Here is a 17,161-nt window from a genome sequence, read left to right as displayed (position 1 = left end):
TTAAATGCAGTGTAGAAGCACTTCATCATAGCACAGTCTCTAAACCCCTAAACTACAAAAAAAAGTCAAGCCTAGTCTAAAGCTCACATGAGCTCCCTTCTTGCAAGCTCCCTTCTTGACTTGCAGGGAGACAAAAGGTTGACAGAGCTCTCAAAATCTAGCACAAATGTGCAGCCAGCAGCAACAAGAAATTTGTTTTTATGCGCCATTCGGCTTTCTGGATAAAATAGATTGTATGACCTGAAGGATGAAGCAGAAGGCGTAGTAGCACACTACGCAAAATTCAAAATGAAGAACAACATTGTTATCCTGTGTCCATCACATTCATAACTTTTGTTCTATGATTTTTGCTTTCCTGATTAGAGTAGCAAATTGAAGCACTCGCATGAAGAGCAGATTAGCTATAGGATTCCTGTGTAACCGCTGGTTACTGAGCCACCCTATGTTCTTCCTAGAACAGGGATGGTAAAGCTGTGCTTCTCTAGGTGTTATTGTACTCCAACTCCCATCTGCCCCCACAAGCATGGTCAAGAATGAGATGAGGCGTAGCTGGCCTTAGATCCATCAGGGCTTTCCCCATGTACTGCTCCCCATTTGGGCTTACTGGCATGATAATGTCTAATCAGGTTAAATGGTGGCAGCCCTAGTTGTATACCATCTAGCCTTTCATGGCACAGAAAGTGTGGAAGTAGATGTCAAAAGTAGGGTTGTCCTCTTTTTCCAGGACCCGTCCTCTTTTTCATGGGTAGAGTCGTCGTAGCAATCCACAGTTAAAAGTCGGCAAATGTGTCCTCTTTTTCGCTCTTCAAAATATGACAACCCTATCAATCGTAGCTTCTAGGATGGAAGACAGAAGGTGGAATCAGAGCCAATGGCTGACAGAGCCCAATAATTCTAGTTGTGTCCTCTATCCCCTCACAGAGTTACAGTTCTTAGAGTTTCCTGGTCATTGAGTCTGATTCTGCCCACTGTTGGTCTCCCTGCCTTCCACCCTACAAGCCACCGTAACATCGACTCTTCTAATCACCCTGCTTTTAATGTCAGTTGTGCTGGTAGCTATTGCCATATCCTCTGACAGCAAAATCATATGTTGTGTGATATCATATTTTTTAAATGCTCTGCCTTGACCTGACTCCCAGTCAATTTTACAGTATTTGGTGATCCTGTGTTATAAAGCAAGCCTGGTGAGCCTCAGGCTTGAAGGCCAAATGTTGCACTTGAAGCTTCTCTTGGTACTCTTCCCTTGCCATGCAACAGCTCCCCAGGCCACACATCCCTCACCAAAAGATCAGGTGGCTCCTGGGATACCCTGTACCCAAGCAGTTACAGAACCTTGAAGCAGGTCTAGTAGTGTATGGGCAGCCAGTACAAGCTTGTGAGCACCAGAGTTACAGGCTAGTGTCCATCTGTCCACATCAACAATCAGACCAGGCCCAAGGCCAGCACCACATGGGGTGCATTGCAACCATTAAGGCTTGAGTCTGATGCATGAATCACTGTGACCAGACTATCCCTCTCCAATAATGGCTGCAGGCTGGTGTACCAGCTGTAGCTGCTAAAAGGCATTGCTAGCCTAAAAGGCTACCTGAGCCTCTAGTGAAAAAGATGGATCTAGGAGCACCCCGAAGCTTTGAACCTGTTCCTTGAGAGGGAGTGCAACCCCATTCAGAACATGCAAGTAACTGGCCAGTCTTCTGGACACAGGAATCACCAACCCATAGTGGAATAGGCTTTGGGGGTTCAGGAAGAACAGAGAGCTCCAGACAGCCCCATTGTGTACGAGGGATGGAGGTCTGCTGCAGGAAAAGGTGCCCCACATAAACTGGTGCCAATCCTGAGTCTAAGCAGCTCCTCCACCAGCAAACCTGATTGGAAATCCTATTAGGTTTAGGTTCCCATGAGTAAACAGGGCAAAGTCCTCCCTTTTGGGAGAGGCTGTTCCTTGCTTTTAAGCTGTACAGCTAATGCCAGTCAGTGCAAACCAGGAGTGGGAAAACTGTGGCCCTCTGGGCATTGCTCAACTACAACTCCCATCATCCCTGACCATTGGACATGCTGGCTGAGGCTGATGGGGGTTGGAGTCCAGCAATATCTGGAGGACCACAGATTCCCCTTCCCTGACACAGACAGTGCTGACCTAGAAAGACCAATGGTTTAATTCAGTATAAGGCTTCCTAAGTTCTGTATTCCACTACCTTTGGGTTATTTCCATATGCCTGAGACCTAAAAGCTGCTACGTGCATCTAATGTTGGATTAAAGCACTCTGTTCACTATTCTACTCCACATTGGGTTATGGATCAGTGTGCTTCCAAGTCATTAGACACAAGCATTAAACTCTGCAACACGTTTCTGGGGAGGTGGGGGGGACTTCTCTCCTGAAGTGCTGAACCCAAATTGGATGATCTTTATTGAAGGAGATTAATGCATCGGAGGAAAGGAGATTAACTCATGCAAACAAAGAATTTCCTCTGCTCTGTCAATAAATCCCCACAGCTTATTCATAGCTGCATCTCTAAAGAGGCTCAAAGTAAGAGGAAGACATGGGCTGTCATGCTGCTTTGATGCTGCACAGATGACCAGCGCCAGGGCAGGTGGCAGAGGTGCTGAAAGGAAACTGCACTCTGGGGTTTTTGTTTTTGTTTTTAATGAAGAGCAGTGCATAAACGAAATAACAAATAACTTTAAAATCCACGTTAAAATTGCCCACTAAATCTTTCTAGAGAGGAGAGATTTTTGCATGCATCAGAGAAAATGAAAAGTTACATAGGAAAGAATAGCATGATTCTGCTCAGGCTGGTAAAACCAAGCTTGAAAGAGTGTATCCAGTTCTGATTGCCAAGGAACAAATGATGCTTTCTGCTGTCTAGGCTCAAGCCAAACTTTTCAGATTAGCCCCAGAACTAGACAGGGCATTAATTGCATAAATGCAATTAACTTGCCTGGTTCTTGTCATGCAAACAGCAGCTGCGGGAACTATGGGGATTGAGAGAGGGGGTTTAACTCTTTCCCTGCTAAATGTCGCCCCTGTCCAACTGATATTTGGATTTCAAGTGAAGTTTGCATTGCACCAATAGAAGATTCCCTTGAAATTGAAAAATAGGAGCTTTAGAGATTCTATCTTTGTTGGGACCATGACAAGGCTGGGATCCAGCAATATCTGGAGAGCTACAGTTTCCCCATCCCTGCACCTCTTTCTTAACACCAGCAAAATAAACCTTTTCTTATGTCCCAGGACTTCTCCTAATTATGGGCAGTTCTTTGGCTGTGAGCAGGCCTTTACACCTTGCGACAATCAACATGCTTCACAGGATGTGCTCTAAAATTAACTAGCTTACATAAATTGCTCTGTGAAGATGGTGATGAGAATAATAGATTTGCCCTTTAGGAAGTTAATTGTTTGGTATTCACCATTAGGCTTGGAAGGTGTGCAGTAATAAGACATGGGACCACTCACGGAATCATGAGAATGAGAAAAAATTATTGAATAATTACCCCCTCAGTGAACACAGCCCAATCTCTGCTCTTAATGAGGCAGGCATCCTGAAGAATAAGAAAACTATTGCGCTTAATTATATGATCAAATGCTTTCACAATACTCATGCATTAGGGGGCCAATTAAGTTTTATATGGGCAACTTTAGCTACAGTATTTTGTAACACTTGAGAGCTTGACTTTGCAACCTTAATAGCTTTCAGCATCTTATTAAGAAGATATAACTTTAAAAGATATATGGCTGGTGCCCAATAGCTATCCATGGCATGGACTTGGTTAAAAACTTGAGCAAAATTCACCCTGGCATACCACCTGGCCATGTTACTGTAAGGAACAAGGTATGTAATCATGCACTCCATTCATACTTTCTCTGCTTCATTTGGGAAGTGGCTCACAGCAGCTTTGGACAGTAATGATACCAAGTGCAACTCTTTTTGCATTCATGCACATCTGAAGCCAAAACTCACACAGAGGCATTAGATTCAGGTAGGTAGCTGTGTTAGTCTGACGCAGTTGAAATAAATAAAAAAAATAAAAAAATGTTTAGTAGCACCTTAGAGACCAACTAGGTTTGATCTGGGTATAAGCTTTAATGTGCATGCACACTTCTTCAGATACACTGAAACAGAAATTACCAGACCCTTATATATAGTGGGAGGGTGGGGTGGGGTTTTTCTCAGAAGGGTAGTAGGAGATGGGTGGTTGACTCAATGGGTATGGTAAACCTGTTGACGACTGTTAATGACTGCAATTAGTCCTACAGGAAAAAGCAAGGGATAGTATGCAGATGACCAAAAAGCTTTAGCATATGTAATGAGACAAGAATCCAATATCTCTATCCAGACCAAGTCTCTCCATAGTTTTCAGTTTAGTACAGTGGTACCCCGCAAGACGAATGCCTCGCAAGACGGAAAACCCGCAAGACGAAAGGGTTTTCTGTTTTGGAGGCGCTTCGCAAGACGAATTTCCCTATGGGCTTGCATCGCAAGACGAAAGCCCATAGGGAAATGCTGGCGTCAGGAGCAAAGACTTTCGCCCACAGCCGGCCTTCAGAAGAGGACCTCTTCTGAAGGCCGGCGGGGGGCAAAAGTCTTTGCTCCCCCCCTGCCTCCCCCCCCGCCTGCCCCGGGCGATCTTAAAATGCTGGCGGGCGGGAGCGAAGCGTTCGCTGCCGACCCCCAGCATTTTAAAATCTCCAAGGGACAGCAGAGAAGTCTCTGTCCCGGGGAGATTTTAAAATGCTGGGGGTCGGGAGCGAAGCGCTGCAGACCCCCAGCATTTTAAAATCTCCCCGTGTCCTGGGAAGATTTTAAAATGCTGGGGGTCGGGAGCGAAGCGCTGCAGACCCCCAGCATTTTAAAATCTCCCCGTGTCCTGGGAAGATTTCAAAATGCTGGGGGTCGGGAGCGAAGCGCTGCCGACCCCCAGCATTTTAAAACCTCCCCGGGACACGGGGAGATTTTAAAATGCTGGGGGTCGGCAGCGCTTCGCTCCCGACCCCCAGCATTTTAAAACGCTGTTCCGAAGTGGGGAGTGGGGGCGGGGACACCTGCCCCCGCCGCCACACTTCGGAAAGCTGTTCCGAAGTGGGGCGGGGGGGCGGGGACACCTGGCCCCGCCGCCCCACTTCGGAAAGCTCTTCCGAAGTGGGGAGGGGGGGCGGGAACACCTGGCCCCGCCGCCCCACTTCGGAAAGCTCTTCCGAAGTGGGGAGGGGGGGCGGGGACACCTGGCCCCGCCGCCCCACTTCGGAAAGCTCTTCCGAAGTGGGGAGGGGGGCGGGAACACCTGGCCCCGCTGCCCCACTTCGGAAAGCTGTTCCGAAGTGGGGCGGGGGGGGCGGGGACACCTGCCCCATCCGCCCCACTTCGGAAAGCTGTTCCGAAGTGGGGCGGGGGGCGGGAACACCTTCTGAAGGCGGGCAGGGGGCGAAAGTCTTTGTCCCCCCTGCCTGCCTTCCCAGGGGCTTTTAAATCGCCCCGGACAGCGGAGAAGTCCTCCGCTGTCCAGAGCGATTTTAAAATGCCGCCCGCCAGCATTTTAAGATAGCCCCGCACAGCGGAGAAGTCCTCCGCTGTCCCAGGGTTTTTTAAAATGCTGGGGGTGGGAAGAAAAGCCCTTGTCCCCCCCCCCAGCCTTCAGAAGAGGTCCGGGGACAGTCTGTCCCCGGACCTGGTCTGAAGTCGGTTTCCCTAGGAACGCATTAATTGATTTTCAATGCATTCCTATGGGAAACCGTGCATCGCAAGACGAAAAAACCGCAAGACGAAGAGACTTGCGGAACGAATTAATTTCGTCTTGCAAGGCAACACTGTAATAAGATTTAATTCAGCAATTTCTCTTTCAAGTCTTTCAAGGGTCTGGTGACTTCTGTTTCAGTGTATCTGATTAAGAGTGCAAGCACAAGAAAGCTTATACCCAGAACAAACTTAGTTGGTCTCTAAAGTGCTACTGGACAATTTTTTAATATTTTTAAATTTATTTTGACAGAGGCATTACAGAGAGTAAAGTTCCATTTTGGCTGTTATTAACCATATGCACAGATATAGGAACTGCAACTAAGACTTCCTGTGGTTGCATAACCAAAAATACTATATGGTTTGTCTTATTCTTAGTACATCAGGCCTACTTCAACTACTTTCCAGTGTAATCCTTATAAATTCAGAAGTAGGGATGGACAAATCCATCAATTCTGGTTTCTCTCTGTTTTGCATTTTTCCCAATCTTAAGTTCAGTTCTCAATATTTCCATTTGCAAAATAAATAAAATTTATTCCTCCGGAAACATTATAAGCAGTTTAATGTGAATCTCTTCTGGTTCACATATAGCTTCAGAAAGTGTACGTTACACAAGTTTGCCTTTAAATGAAAACTGAATTTTTCTCCCATCCCTACACAGCAGTAAGCCCCAATGAGTACATTCAGACAGTTAAGTGGTTCTAAACTGTCAGCTTAACTTACTTTTACTTGCAACCAGACACTGGGAACCAAATTATGGGCAGGTCTGAGGCTATACTATTGCAGGAATCAGCTTGATTTCACCAGGGATTCCCTGGTAGATTCCCGCTCTCCCACTTTGCAGTACGAACCCTGGGGACACTGGGGATATTACTGTGAAGATGAACCTTAATCCCTCCATTCTGGCTGGTGTGACACGTTTTCCAGTTGTACGCCAGCAAAAATTGGACAAACCTTAAAACCAGTTGTGTGAATGAGTAAGCAGGGTGAGATTGACCAAGAAATGGGGGGGGGGGCGGACCCTACCTGAAATATATAGATAGGATAAGCTTGCACAGTTCAATGAATCATACCTGTAATGAACAAAAAGCATAAGAAGCTATTTTAGCTCATTTGGAAACACAAGTAATATGTTTATTAGGGCCAACAGAAATATCAGGAAAGAAGAAGCAAGCTTTGTGTTTTGTTAAGCAAAAAGAGGAAGGAAAGAAAGAAAGAAAGAAAGAAAGAAAGAAAGAAAGAAAGAAAGAAAGAAAGAAAAGGCTGGCTAGAGGACAAAGCCACAAAGCCTGAAATTAGACACGGAAGGCCAAAGACACAAAGGTATTGCCCAACTGTAGGTCTATGTCATCCTTCGCCAATCTGGTGCCCTTCAGATTCTTTGGACTTACAAATCCCATTAGTCCCAACCAGCACACCTGGAGGGCAGCTGGTTGGCAACAACATATCTATGATGTTGAGAAGCTGAAACAGTGGCTAAATGTGTGATTGTCCAGCTGCGATGTTGGTGATTGTACAGTGGTAATTCTTAATATAATAATAATAATAATAATAATAATAATAATAATAATAATAATAATAATAATAATAAAAAATTTTATTTATATCCCGCCCTCCCCAGCTCAGCCGGGCTCAGGGCGGCTAACAACAATCAAATAAACAATCAAATAATCACAGATTCTAAAAATATTTCATTATAAAAATTAGTTAAAATCAAATTGATGGCAACCGATTAAGCAAAATTCTGTGCAGGTTGCCAGAGGAGGGAGTCAGGCTGCGCCCTGACCAAAGGCCTGGCGGAACAACTCTGTCTTGCAGGCCCTGCGGAAAGATGTCAGGTCCCGCAGGGCCCTAGTCTCTTGTGACAGAGCATTCCACCAGGTTGGAGCCGCAGCCGAGAAGGCCCTGGCTCTAGTTGAGGCCAGCCTAACCTCTCTGAGGCCTGGGACCTTGAGGATGTTATTATTTGCAGACCGTAGGTTTCTCTGTGGGGCATACCAGGAGAGGCGGTGCCGTAGGTACGAGGGTCCTAGGCCGTATAGGGCTTTAAAGGTTAAAACCAGCACCTTAAACCTGATCCTGTACGCCACCGGGAGCCAGTGCAGCTGGTATAGTACCGGATGAATGTGATCTCGCAGCGAAGACCCCATAAGGAGTCTCGCCGCGGCATTCTGCACCCGCTGGAGTTTCTGGGTCAGTCTCAAGGGCAGCCCCACGTAGAGCGAGTTACAATAATCCAGTCTGGAGGTGACCGTCGCATGGATCACAGTGGCTAGGTCAGGGCGAGAGAGGTAAGGAGCCAACTGCTTAGCTTGGCGGAGATGGAAAAATGCCGCCTTTGTTATAGCTGTAATCTGCGCCTCCATAGAGAGGGAGGTATCGAAGATTACACCCAAACTCTTAACGGACGGTGCTGGCACTAATTGCACCCCCGCAAGAGATGGGAGTTGCCCCCTGAATCCCATATCGTCCCGCCCCAGCCAGAGGACCTCTGTCTTCGAAGGATTTAACTTCAACCGGCTCCCACGTAACCATCCAGCCACAGCTTCCAGACATCTGGTCAGTGTGTCTGGGGCCGAGTTAGGATGGCCATCCATCAACAGATAGAGTTGGGTGTCATCAGCATACTGATGGCAACCCAGCCCAAAACTCCGGACAAGCATAAAGTCTAGCATTCTTTAGAAGCAAGCTCACATTGAAGACATCAGCCACTAGATGTCACCAGAACTAATAGAGTACTGTACTGTGCAGCCCTGCAAGGCATGTATTATTTCACTGTTTTTTCTTTTTTTACTGGCTCTGCTGTATCTCTGCTGCATGCAAAGCTTCTTTGAGAAATATGACAACAAACTGCAATCCCTGTGGTTGGTGGTATCCTTGAAACGAGGAAGGCAAAAGTCACGTCATGATCAGAGTGATGCCCTCTCAAAAACCTACAACAAAAATGAAAAACAATTTGCCATACTATCTAATATAGCTAAATGCATCTATAATTTTAGTAAATCAAAGGTGTAGGACAAAATCCATTTATCTGATCGATAGCTCATTTCACAACAACTAGGATACCAGAGATTGACAGCTGAATCAATGGCAATGTTGATGTGCAGATCAAAGTTTTAAAATGAAAACTACAGATAGTATAACTGATATTCAAGAATATTTTCATACAAAAGCAAAGACATGGGAGGGCAGCTGATGGCAGCAAAATCTAAAATTTAAAGGTAATAAAATCTTTAATGTTTAAGTACATGCCACACAGAGTTACAGAGAAAACAAAGGGAGCACTTTGACTGCTAATTTCCCTCCATGCTTAAATATAGTCAAGTCATTATAGAAGTGAGTTACATTGCATATTATTTTCTCTGTCAATGCATCCTATACAACTTCCATCATCTACTTTATATTTAGAAAAGTAGTTTGTCTGTCCATCTGTCCTTTATAGGTTTGGCCACCTCTCATGATATCATCACCAAATTCAACACACTGTCAATTGCTTTCCAATAAGGCAGCTTACCATTGAAAGGTATATATCGAGAGCTATTTGAGTGATTTGTAGGATTAGGTCCCTACTTTCACTATTGTTATTTTTACTATTTGTATTCTCGGTTATGAAGTCTAGACCGGTTACACCCCTGTACACGATGGTCATGGGAGAGAACAATGCTGTGGTCGGCCTCTTTAGAATTGAGGGAGCTATTTCTGGTCGCCAGAAGCACCAACTCAGTCAAAAGAGACGTTACCTTTTCTAATTTGCTGTTAATTTCCTCCACTGTTCTTGCAGTCAGCAGACAGTGGTCCACAAGTATTTCCGCATAGAGCGGTGCCCCCTCTGATAGTAGTTCATGAGATAGTTCATGGGCGCTCATCTCAGCATTCTCCCCTGTGTGATCTCCACCCATTAAAGCGCCACCACCTATCTGGGAATGTGCTCTGTTGGATGTGGTAGGTTCTGAATTCGGTGCTCTTACGAAATCGTCCAGTTTACTCTGCTTGCACTTCTGCTGTGGGCTCACTTGTGGAGATGAGACCGGTGACTTCTTTTTCCTAGTCATTTTCCTGGGATGCAGCTCAGGAGCTTACCAAGTTAGTGGCTAAATATCTTTATCTGGTTTTTTGTCATCGAAACACATTGCAGCCGTCTGATCTCCCTGGAGACCTAGAGATGTAATGTTAGACTGCTTTGCCTCTTTCATCTGAAAAATGTTTTGTGTCACTGGGAAGGTGGTAATTCTGTATTGATTTGCTATGGATGTTTGTATGTGATGCCAATAAAAGGTTTGAGAATTGAAAAATTCAACACAATGGCCCCCAAGGTGCAGGTGGCAGTTTCGTTGATATTGGGCCACTGGGTGCCATTTTTAATCACAATGGTGAACCAAAACATCACTTTTGTGTGACTTTGTCCATTTTTTGCCACCTGTCAAAGCACCTTCACACAGAGCTACAATTCTCAGAGTGGTTTAAGAGTCATTCCCTCTTCCCATGGAATTCTGGGAAATGCAACTCTAGAAAGACCAAATGGAGCAAACAGCACGCAGATCTAGTGGTGGGAGGAAAAAATCCTTAAATAAGAGACACGGGGAAATGATTAATGGACTTCAATGTCTGTACACTAATGCGCAAAGCATGGGAAATAAACAAGATGAGCTTGAGCTCTTGGTACAGCAAACTAAATATGACATAATAGACATCACTGAAACCTGGTGGGATAAGTCCCACGACTAGAATGTAAAAATGGGGGGATACAATCTATTTCAGAGAAACAGACCAGACAAGAAAGGAGGAGGAGTGGCGTTATATGTCAGGGATGTGTATACCTGTGAAGAGATCCAAGATTTAGAACCTCAAAGCCAAAGTGAGAGCATTTGGGTCAAAATTAAGGAAGAGAAGAATAACAGTGACCTCATTGTGGGAGTTTACTATAGATCCCCAAGCCAAACGGAGGACATAGATGATGCCTTCCTGGAACAGATGGCCAAGCATGCAAAAGGAAGGGAGATAGTAGTAATGGGGGATTTCAATTACCCGGATATTTGTTGGATGTCAAACTCAGCCAAGAGCATAAGGTCAAACAGATTCCTCACTGGCCTTGCAGACAACTTCATTGTCCAGAAAGTGGGAGAAGCAACAAGAGGAACAGCCATTTTAGATCTGGTCCTAACCAATGTTGATGACCTGGTTAGTGGGGTAGAAGTGGAAGGATCATTAGGTGCGAGTGATCATGCTCTTCTGAAGTTTACTATACAGCGGACAGGAGCAGCCAAGCATACCAGGACTCAATTTCTTGACTTTAAGAAAGCCGACTTCATAAAACTTAGGGAAGTGCTGGGTGAGATCCCATGGACAGTAATACTAAAAGGAAAGGGAGTTCATGATGGCTGGGAGTTTGTTAAGAGGGAGATAGTAAAAGCACATCAGGCAATACCAATGAGATGGAAACATGGAAGGTGCCTAAAGAAGCCAGGGTGGCTATCTAAAGAACTTTTAACTGAGTCAAGATTAAAAAAGGATGTGTACAAAAAATGGAAAAGGGGGAAACCACCAAAGAGGAATTCAAACAAATAGCCAGCACGTGTAGACACAAAGTCAGAAAAGCTAAAGCACAGAATGAACTCAGGCTTGCTAGAGAGGTTAAAAGCAACAAAAAAGGCTTTTATGGGTATGTTCGTAGCAAAAGGAAGAACAAAGAAACAGTGGGGTCACTCAGAGGAGAAGATGGTGAAATGCAAACAGAGGACACAGAAAGGGCTGAACTCCTCAATGCCTTCTTTGCCTCAGTCTTCTCCGATAAAGAAAACAATGTCCAACCTGAAGAATTTGAAGCAAATGATTCAGCAAAGGAAACACAGCCCAGAATAACTAAGGAGATAGTACAAGAATACTTGGCTAGTTTAGATGTATTCAAGTCTCCAGGGCCAGATGAACTGCATCCAAGAGTATTAAAAGAACTGGCAGATGTGATCTCAGAACCACTGGCAGTCATCTTTGAGAATTCCTGGAGAACAGGCGAAGTCCCGGCAGACTGGAGGAGGGCAAATGTTGTCCCTATTTTCAAAAAGGGGAAAAGAGAGGACCCAAATAATTACCGCCCAGTCAGTCTGACATCAATACCAGGGAAGATTCTGGAGCAGATCATTAAGCAAACAGTTTGTGAGCACCTAGAAAGGAATGCTGTGATCACCAATAGTCAGCATGGATTTCTGAAAAATAAGTCATGTCAGACTAACCTGATCTCGTTTTTTGACAGAATTACAAGCCTGGTAGATGAAGGGAACACAGTGGATGTAGCCTACCTTGATTTCAGCAAGGCATTTGACAAGGTGCCCCATGATATTCTTGTAAAGAAGCAGGTAAAATGCGGTCTTGACTATGCTACCACTCAGTGGATTTGTAACTGGCTGACTGACCGAACCCAAAGGGTGCTCATCAATGGTTCCTCTTCATCCTTGAGAAGAGTGACTAGTGGGGTGCCACAGGGTTCTGTCATGGGCCCGGTCTTATTCAACATATATATCAACGACTTGGATGGACTCAAGGGCATCCTGATCAAATTTGCAGATGACACCAAACTGGGAGGGGTGGCTAACACCCCAGAGGACAGGATCACACTTCAAAACGACCTTGACAGATTAGAGAACTGGGCCAAAACAAACAAGATGAATTTTAACAGGGAGAAATGTAAAGTATTGCACTTGGGCAAAAAAAATGAGAGGCACAAATACAAGATGGGTGGCACCTGGCTTGAGAGCACTACATGTGAAAAGGATCTAGGAGTCTTGGTTGACCACAAACTTGACATGAGCCAACAGTGTGACGCGGCAGCTAAAAAAGCCAATGCAATTCTGGGCCTCATCAATAGGAGTATAGCGTCTAGATCAAGGGAAGTAATAGTGCCACTGTATTCTGCTCTGGTCAGACCTCACCTGGAGTACTGTGTCCAGTTCTGGGCACCACAGTTCAAGAAGGACACTGACAAACTGGAACGTGTCCAGAGGAGGGCAACCAAAATGGTCAAAGGCCTGGAAACGATGCCTTATGAGGAACGGCTAAGGGAGCTGGGCATGTTTAGCCTGGAGAAGAGGAGGTTAAGGGGTGATATGATAGCCATGTTCAAATATATAAAAGGATGTCACATAGAGGAGGGAGAAAGGTTGTTTTCTGCTGCTCCAGAGAAGCGGACACGGAGCAATGGATCCAAACTACAAGAAAGAAGATTCCACCTAAACATTAGGAAGAACTTCCTGACAGTAAGAGCTGCTTGACAGTGGAATTTGCTGCCAAGGAGTGTGGTGGAGTCTCCTTTTTTGGAGGTCTTTAAGCAGAGGCTTGACAACCATATGTCAGGAGTGCTCTGATGGTGTTTCCTGCTTGGCAGGGGGTTGGACTCGATGGCCCTTGTGGTCTCTTCCAACTCTATGATTCTATGATTCTATGAAAAAAATAGGAGTCTCAGCATCCTTGGAAACTACAGTTCCCATAATGCTTTGGGCTGTTTAAAGTTGCATAATACAGACTTGAAGGTACATTGCAGACAAGAGAGCTGAGAGGAGGCAAACTTTCTGATTTCATTCCTGAAGTACCCAGAGAGCCACGTAGCTGGTTCATGTTTCTCTTATTTGTTCTAGCATTAGAGTTATTAATATTTGCTGTGCATCAGACAAAGCAGTCAAGAAATAAAGTTTGGGCCTGGGGAATCTAAATTACTTTTGTACACTGATGACATTTTGTTCGGTGAACAAATTTCTTCCCTCAATTTATCCACTCAGTCCTTTAACAGATCACTTTGGCAGCATCCTTGGATATGAAATTAATTGGCCCATGACAGTGTTCTTCCCCATTTCACAGGGTGACTGGCATTTCTATCTTGTTTTGTCTTAGAGGTTGCCTCAGATAAGATTAAATATCCAGCAATACAGTTAACCCCCAGGTTGAACTATTTAGTTCCAAAAAAACACTTTGAACTCCTAATTATTCCCATAATATTGAACACAGGGAAGATTGCATTTATCATTACTCAGGGAAGTTAATCTAGTAAAAACAAGGCTGGATAACACAATTTGATTATCTTACACATATTACCATTCCCACTTGATTTGCCAAATATCTCCTGTGGGGGGGAAAGAGGAAGTTGCTCAAGTAGCATAAATAACATTCGCTTTCCATGCAACAAACTGTAGATGATCACATGAAAAATGTGTGAAGATCACATGATGTCTACCACGGGCATCGACTGCAGAACTCAATAACTATAGATCACATGAAGATTACATTTCATAAAATCAGTTATATACAGAGGATCACATGAAGAGCTTGTGCAGCCTCCCCAACATATCTTTAGATTTTACAGTATGGGCTTGTAATAACCCCCTCCTATAGCAAAGCTGTGAGGAGTTCAGAAGTTTTGTGTCCAATAACAGTTAACCATAGTTTAGTGTTACATCAGAACACACTAAACTGTGTTTAATAAGTTTGATGAAACAAATGAACTTCATCATTCATGGTTTGAAATCCAGCTAAGCCACAGTAAAAACTTCCAAACTATTCCTTCCAGTTGCAATGGAAAAAAGAGAAGAAGGTGAGGTTCACCTAGATTCATTCCGGTCTTCATAAATCATAGCTTAATTTCAGACATTATTTTTACACAATCACTTATACTACTTTAAAGAGGTGTTTTGTTTATTTACTCTATTTTTAACAGTGGATCAGATTATTTTGAATTATCATTGAATTCATTAATCACTTTACACCCAGACCTCTATGGAACGTACAGAAATTCGTGTAAAAGTTTCGAAAGAATCAAGTCTTGCTATGAAATAAGTTCAACAGAAACAGCATAGAAGCCATAAAAGTAAAACTGCTGTGAAGTCCCCACCACCACCTACAAGCACAATCACCATAAAATTGCTCAAAGCAAGAGATGCTGGCATTAGCTGAAGAGCACAAGAAAGGATATGCATATGCTACTCCAACCACAAACCTAGGCTCAAAAACAAAGGCCTCTCTGCACTATATATTTAAAGCACTACCAAACCACTTTAAAGAATCATGGCTTTCCTTAAAGAATCCTGGGAACTGTAGTTTCAGACCTTCCAAGTGTCTCTGTTTTCCAAGGACGTCCCTGATTTAGAGAAGGCTTCATGGTTTCTGATTTGATCCCGGAATGACCCAGTTTCCTTAGGATGTAGAATCATAGAATAGAATAGAATAGAATAGAATAGAATAGAATAGAATAGAATAGAATCATAGAATCATAGAGTTGGAAGAGACCACAAGGGCCATCGAGTCCAACCCCCTGCCAAGCAGGAAATGTCCCTATTTCCATTGGAGAAATGTTGGAAGGTATTGAATTATCCAACCCCTGAGCCATCTGAAGGCAATCCTATATAGGGAGGGTGTTTGTTTTATGCTTAATGTTTTATTATGTATTCATATAAGTTGGAAGCTGCCCAGAGTGGCTGGGGCAACCCAGTAAGATGTGTGGCATATAAATAGTAAAATTGTTGGGGCTTCCCTGTTTTCATCAGAGAAATGCTGGAGGGTATGTGGTTTGTTAAAGCTGCTGAGAGTTGCTAGAAGACCCTTATTCCCTCTCACAGAGCTACAGTTCTCAGTGGCCATCCTTCTTCCCATAGGCTACTGCAAGCTATATCTATTCAGATATGCATATAGCTGGGCTACTAGGCTGACAGAAGGCACTCCACAAAATGGAGACCATTGTGCTTTCAATGGATCCAAGAAGATCCCCCAAGTTACAAACTTGATCAATTAGGGGGACTCCAGGCCCCTCCAGAACAAATTCAATTCCTGGCACAATGTCTACAGCATAGGCTGCAGGTGATTCTACCAGTTTTTCCTACTTCCCAGGAAACCCTGGGAATTGCAACCCTACAAGGGAGGCGAAAGATCTCTAACAGAAAATCAGCACCTTTGCCAAACTATAATTCCTAGAATTCTTTGGGGAATGCCATTATAATTAAAGCTTGTAGTGTAGATACCAGAAAATTCACATGGCATGCTAATGTTTGAGTTTAGATAAGAAAAAGTCGACACAATGGCAACAATAGATGTTTTATTTCTCTGAGGTTAAGACAAATACAATAACGTGCATGACATTGAAATTAATCTGGACATTTCATTCATTATTTGTGTTAGAAAAATCTACTCTGTGCCCCAGAAGAGCTTAAACTCCTATTTCTTGTTTCTTATCATGAACCAGCTAGGTCTTTGAGATTCAGAATGTGCTGGCAGAATCTCTTTTTTCTCTCCCTTTGCACATAGCACATGGTGGCAGCTTCATTTTCAATTATGCTTCTCATTTTTTCATGCAAGAAGCCTGTTTGAGGCACCAGGAATTCAGCACTGTTTCCCAGAAATATAGATAAGGGTACCTTGGCATTCAGGACTTCCAGAGATCGACAAGTTGAGGCTGCAGCCTCATTTCATGGAGGTAGCATAGAGGGGGGAAATAAAGAGAAACATTCTCTCTTTAAATCCTTAAGAGAGAAGAAGAGTGATGAGTGCTGATCTTCTTAGGGGGGGAAAACAATCTATTCCCTAAGCAAAGTTTGTTAGCTTTTTAGCACCAGGGAAAGACATTTAAAAAGTGCTGTTTAACACCTTTTAGTTGTGCTACTATCTTATACTGCTTTTAAAAGTTATATACAGTGGTACCTCGGGTTACAGACACTTCAGGTTACAGACGTTTCAGGTAACAGACTCTGCTAACCCAGAAATAGTACCTCGGGTTAAGAACTTTACTTCAGGATGAGAACAGAAATTGTGCGGTGGTGGCGCGGCAGCAGCGGGAGGCCCCATTAGCTAAAGTGGTACCTCAGGTTAAGAACAGTTTCAGGTTAAGAACGGACCTCCAGAACGAATTAAGTTCTTAACCCAAGGTACCACTGTAGTGTAAATTTCCCCACCACAAAAAATGTTCCCATACCTCCCCAATCTCCAAGCAGTGTGGGATTCCAAGGGTTCCAGGCACTTACCCAGGGTCCAGTTTCTTCAGAATGAGGGACAGTAGAGACTGTGGAGTCTTTATGATATATGGTTTATTTACACAAATATAGAATCGGAGGTCTTGCTTCTTCCATAGTCTCAATCTCCGTCTTGGAATCCAGCCAAAGTCAAGCATGGCTCTGACTCCCAGCTTGTGCCTGCATCTAACCCAGCACACACAACTCTACTCCAGGTTTTGGCTTTTTTTTACTACCAGCCAGGTGAGGGAGTGGGGCAGGAGCCCAACCATTTGCCCTCTGGCAAAGAGCAGCTTCCCTTGTTAGACTAACAACCAGGGGTGTAAGAAGTGGGGAGCAGAGGGTGCCACTCGGGGGTGGTGACAAGATGGCCCCTGCCTCCCCCCCAGCTGTAGAGCGACCGAGGGTGCATGCAGTCCGTATGGGCGCTGCTCACGCAGCGTCCGTATGGG

At 44.3% G+C, this 17,161-nt stretch overlaps 1 long non-coding RNA gene across 1 annotated transcript in view; it reads right to left on the bottom strand.

Moving 5' to 3' along the window:
- LOC308578900 overlaps positions 1–11,138 on the bottom strand; it is a 753,836-nt gene extending 742,698 nt beyond the window's left edge. The window contains exon 1 of the long non-coding RNA XR_014004193.1: positions 10,831–11,138. This is a non-coding gene — a long non-coding RNA (uncharacterized lncRNA). The remainder of the gene's footprint in view (positions 1–10,830) is intronic.
- Between the last annotated feature and the right edge of the window lie 6,023 nt (positions 11,139–17,161).

Source organism: Podarcis bocagei (assembly GCF_964188305.1).
Source record: "Podarcis bocagei genome assembly, chromosome: Z".
In the NCBI taxonomy this organism is placed as follows: Eukaryota; Metazoa; Chordata; class Lepidosauria; order Squamata; family Lacertidae; genus Podarcis; species Podarcis bocagei.
Note: the sequence above shows the minus strand (reverse complement) of the source record. Positions and strands in the feature narration are given on the sequence as shown.